The 5,284-nt window shown below is 42.4% G+C and overlaps 1 long non-coding RNA gene across 1 annotated transcript; it reads right to left on the reverse strand.

Annotated features, from left to right (window-relative positions):
- Positions 1-1,563: 1,563 nt before the first annotated feature.
- On the reverse strand, positions 1,564-2,304 carry LOC147603475 (uncharacterized). Its single transcript, XR_015265639.1, has 2 exons — positions 1,937-2,304; positions 1,564-1,853 (listed from the first exon to the last, which is right to left on the reverse strand). It is a non-coding gene; the product is annotated as an uncharacterized LOC147603475 (long non-coding RNA).
- Between the last annotated feature and the right edge of the window lie 2,980 nt (positions 2,305-5,284).

Below are 5,284 nucleotides of genomic sequence, written 5' to 3' on the forward strand. Positions count from 1 at the left end.
CATGAGGCTATGCAATAGACATAGGGCCATACTATCATGCACAATGTTGTTCTTAAACCCTATGTATCGCGTTCAAGGCCTATTTTTAAAACCTCTTATCTGTCAATTTTTCATAAATAAATCACACCCTTTCTCTATTCAATATGTGAATACCCCCTTTAAATGGTCCGGTTCTGTATGTAAAAAGTGTGTAAAAAAGAGAGTTTAAAAAACTCTTATGTTGAACTCACGTGCTACGCTTACATATTTATGAGTGAACCCCCCCTCCCTAAGGTTGTTCTAAGAGTAGCACAAAAGTTATAGAATGGCCCAAGGGCCATTCTTCCATACACCCTAGTATTCTAGTCTAGCACTAGAGGTTATAGGGGTTCTAAAATGGCCCTTGGGCTACTCTTTAATGCATCCTAGTATTCTAGTCTATCACCAAAGGTTCTGGAATGGCCCTAGGTCCATTCAAGTGTTATTGGTATGGTGGCGCAAGAAATTAAAACACTTTAGACATATATTTTTTGGAAATATCTCCATGGAGTATGAAAATGAAATTATTCTGTCGCCTCGTAAAAAATCTTAAAGAGTCAATATTGGTACAAAATTACCAAGCATAACCTTAATATCAAAGCTACTCCATTGCAAAGCAATCCTTGTTCAATGATTATAGATAAATAAAAGTTATGGAGTGCACCCTTAAGCTCCCTTGACCTAGGTGATTTGGTTTGAAATGTAAATAAAATATATGATACAAACACAAAGAAGTTGTGATCACTTTTGTACATCCTTTTAAGTTGTTAATATATTTTACAATGTGCTTTTCTTTGAATATTACTATGCACAAATGTCTCAAACAAGAAGTTTAATTTTTATATCAAACAAGAAACCAAGTGATATCTTTTACTGCAACAAAGGTATCACTTAAATCACTCAAACAAGTAAAGTAGCTCAATAGGAAGCAGGATGTGATTTAGACTATTGAAAATGACATCATGTTGAAAAACTATAAAACATCATGTAATTTTAGATGAGCATGCTAAAGGTTTTATAAACTCCCAAGTCCTTTGATTTTCCATCATTGAATGAGCATGCTTAGGGTTTTATAAAATTATTCCTTCGGCCTCCCCCCAATGATCTTTCTAAGGTTTACTAGAATTGATTACTACTTATGTGTAATTCTCTCTCTTATTACTATATTGATGACTACATTCTCTCTCACTACAATAGAATGAGGGTTTAGCAGTAAAAATAGCAGCGTTTTTATAACTAGAAAGGTACAAAAATATCAGCCCATCTCGTTGCTAAAAATGATGCTATTTTTGTTGCAATGGGTTCGCTCCTCAATAGAGAAAAAAATAACATTTTTTGATGCTATACAGCATAATATCGCTGTGGACAGTGATATAATAGTGCTATGCAATAGCAAAAAAACGATGTTGTTTTCACTACTGAGCAGTTAGGACAGCCTGGGGAGTCTTCACAGGAGTCGCCAGTCTGCCTCAGCTCTTTTTTTTCTAATGTAGACACAGTAAAAGTAACACAACTTCATGTCCTACTCATCACCATGGACAAATGTAATGTAAAACTTGACAAATACAAAAAAAAGGATAATTACAATTCATGGTCTTAAGAACGTCGAAATTGAATTACAATACTTGGAGGAATTACATAAGTGTATGATTCTAAAAAACTTATATACAAGATAAAGCGTAATGAAAATCTAAGGAGCTAGGAGCTACATTGAGGGGGTCTACATCTCATGCATTGTGATTATTATTATTCCTTACAGCTACGCCCCCTTCGCTTCTCATATTTCCATTGCTTCTTGCGTGCACATTTTCACCATCGTTTCTAGTTACATGATCCTAAAACATAATAAAACTAACACAAGTGAAAATCCGTTTGTTTTGTAAAAACAAAGAGGTTTAGGGTTTAGGAATGTACTTACATGCCATGCTTGCCAAGCATGTCCTCTAGTAATAACAATATATCCTTCATCATGCACCCTTTTAAATAGAGCTTTCAAACCCCATTGTAATGCAAAATCATATTCATCTTGTGTAGGGGGGGCGGTCCACTATTTCAAGCTATAGATATATAAACAAATGAACATTTTAGAAAGTTATTATTTAAGATAACCTTCTTTTATTAAAAGATAAGATACAATTTGAGGCTAATATTTACTTACAAATATTATTGGGATATCGACTCCTTTTTCACGTGTAATATCGCAACAGAAGTTATTTGCCATCTATACAAGAAAAAACATAAATACTTAAAACTCTTATGCATATGGCTAATGCATAAGGTTACCGGCATGCCATTGGGGGCGATGATCCAAGCCTTGCTCCTCCTCTTCCACTTCCTCTCCCTCCGCCCTCTTCCCCCCTACTACCCCTTAGTTTAGATAATCCACATGAACCCACCCTTCCTGAGCCCCCTTCTCTTCCACAAGAACCCACCCCCCTCCTTTGGGCGCCCATAGTGTGGATAGGAAAGAACTATCAAAGTCAAGGACGCATCATTGTGCCCATGCAATCTTCCATTCCTATTCACCAGGTTGCTATTATGGTCCACATTAGCTATCGACATGCAGAGGCCCATGTAGATGTGGGATAGCGAGTAGCCCCGAGGCCCGTGTCATTATTCAAGAGTATCGTTTCTATATCAATGAATGATTGTTCACATGATGCACATTTTATGTAACACTATTTTCATCTCCATGATGATTTTTTACGAGATTGTGGGATCACACGTGGCCAGCAATGGGTTTGGTCGGATGGTTGTGATGCACAGTTCAAGTCGTTCACGACAATTCTATTGGCTCTATAGGTAGTACTTATGGTTCTCTTATATTCACAAAATTTAAACTAAATTCACTAGAACATCTTAAAGAAAACAATAACTAAGACTTTGTTTTATGGATTTATAGGTAGCATGTGCAGTCTGGTATCCCAGTGATTTGGTCATTCTTTGACACTCGTCACACGGGAAGGGAGAGCATGATGGTGTGGGCGCGTGTGTGAAATGTGCCTTGAGGCATCATCAACTGTGGGGTAGAATGCTGAACGGTTCACAGATGCGGGCCACGTAGTCGAGTGGTGCTCCCAACATTTGTGTGGGAGTGTAGCATCATCGTATCCCAAACGTGATGCTTGGATTGTCAGGAGATTTTTTTAGCATGGAATGGGACCATGATTGACCGTAGAGCCTCCGATGATTGTGACACAACCTCGCACCTTGGGTTTACATTCCATCAAGAGCACGTGCATGGCGGTCCCCATGATTTACACACGACAACCCTGGATGAAACCCTCAGCTCTCACTGGTCGATGATCACCCATACGCAAACTAGTAGTAGGAACTCTATTGAAAGATAACCCCAGTTTGGAAAAGGTAGAATAACTCAAAACATTGACGCCTGATCCTCCATCAATAATAGCATGTGGAATCACTAGCTGGTGGATCATGCACTCCACTCGAGGACACTCACACTCAGCAAGAAGGGAATCCACTTTCTGAACAATAGGAAGATTAGGACCCACTCCCCGGGAAGAACTCAAAGCTCTGCAGTACCTCCTCAAAAGGGCTCGGCTAGAAGGAGAATGAGAAGGTATTGTGGAAGGGACATGGTGAGCTCTACTCGATTAAGAGCAAAAACAAGGTCAAAAGAAAGAATGGGGGAAAACAACTTACTTGGAGTAGGGCGTGGACGAGTGTGGCGAGGTCGAGGTAAAGGGTCGACAACAGGAACAACGACATGGGTGGGTGGGTAGCAACAACAGGTTCGGGATCTCTCTCCTCATCAACAACCTTCTCTTTCTCCTTTCGTGTAATGGCTCACACGGGTGATGAATCTAACTCAATCATATTAATCGAAGGGTTCTCAGTGGTGGTAGGTGGTGCACTAGACGAAGCAACTGCTAGAGAACTGGGAGACCCCCTCTGAAGAAGTTTCCCAACTAGGGTCCGAGGGTTTCTCGACACCAATACGATGATTAATGGGGCCGGGTGGCAAAGTGGTGTTCCTATTCATCAAATGCTGCATCTTAATGTAACACATTGTAACATACCCATTGTAAATAACACTGTACTTGCTTCAGAGTTGAAAAATATATCTTAGCTTGTCATTTTTCCGATCAAAAAACTTCTATTTTTGGAAAATAAGCCATTTTTGCTTAGAAATTTGTAATTCTGAATCCAAATTTGGAATCTACGTGTAATTTTACGCTTAAAATAGTTTTTTCTGAACTAAAAACGGGTACTCGGAATGGGTTTAATTAAGCTTTTAGGCCTTTAAATCTGCGAACTTCCGACCAAAAATAGTAACTATCCAGGCGTCTAATCAACGAACGGAACACGCCCCCATGGTCACGGGGCAAGGCCGGACATTTTCGTCAAATAAAATTTTTTGACCCCCCCCGGGGCGGCGGGCAGCCGGCGTGGGCCCCACACGGGCGCCGCCCGTGAAAAAAACCGACAATCCGCCCGGGACACCCAAGCGTGTACACGACCTAGACGCACCCTCCAGCACACCCCTACACGTACCCCCTCCTCCCAGAACCCTCTATCCACAGGTGTCGCGCTCTCTCTCTCTCGGGGACACCTCCACCCCCATGTGTCACTTTCTCTCTCCTCGAGACACCTCCACCCCCAGGTGTCTCACGCCCACACCCTCTCCCGGACACCTACACCACCCAGGTGTCACCTTCCCGTACCCGGACGTCCACCCTCCAGCACCTATAAAAGGACCCTCCCAGCCCCCTTCTCGAGACAAGCCCCCAGCAAGCCCCTACGCGCAAGCTCTCTCTCAAGCTCTAGGACATGTCCTACACTCTTCTCCCCCCCCCCCCCCCCCCCCCCGTGTGAATAGACTTTAAGTGTGCCTCTCCTCCAACCCTTGCCTTGCTCTTCCCTAGGCCTCCCTAGACGTACACTCTTCTCAAAGAGCTCTCCAAGTTAAGGACACCCCTCTCAATCCCCCCCCCCCCCCATATGCGGCGACTTAAACTTAGGCTAAGAGGTCGTTCCTGCCCATAAGCCCAACAAGCTTTTCCTACCCCAAACGGACTCCGTTTTCAAATCCGTTTGAACCAATAGAATTCTCTCTTTTCTCTCCACGCTCCCAACCTCTTATATTCACCTCGTTTTCTCTCTATCCTCTTAAAACTCTAGTGCTCCTATGGCGCCGAAACGCCGCCGAATTGAAGAACCGCGCGCTGCCCAAGGAGGGAATGATGCAAATCGTGTCCCTGCAATCGACTTCGCCCCTCTTGAAGTGAATAGGCATGAAAAC

The sequence above is a fragment of the Cibotium barometz genome, chromosome 64 (assembly GCF_041138505.1).
Source record: "Cibotium barometz isolate CiBa-2024 chromosome 64, ASM4113850v1, whole genome shotgun sequence".
Classification (NCBI taxonomy): domain Eukaryota; kingdom Viridiplantae; phylum Streptophyta; class Polypodiopsida; order Cyatheales; family Cibotiaceae; genus Cibotium; species Cibotium barometz.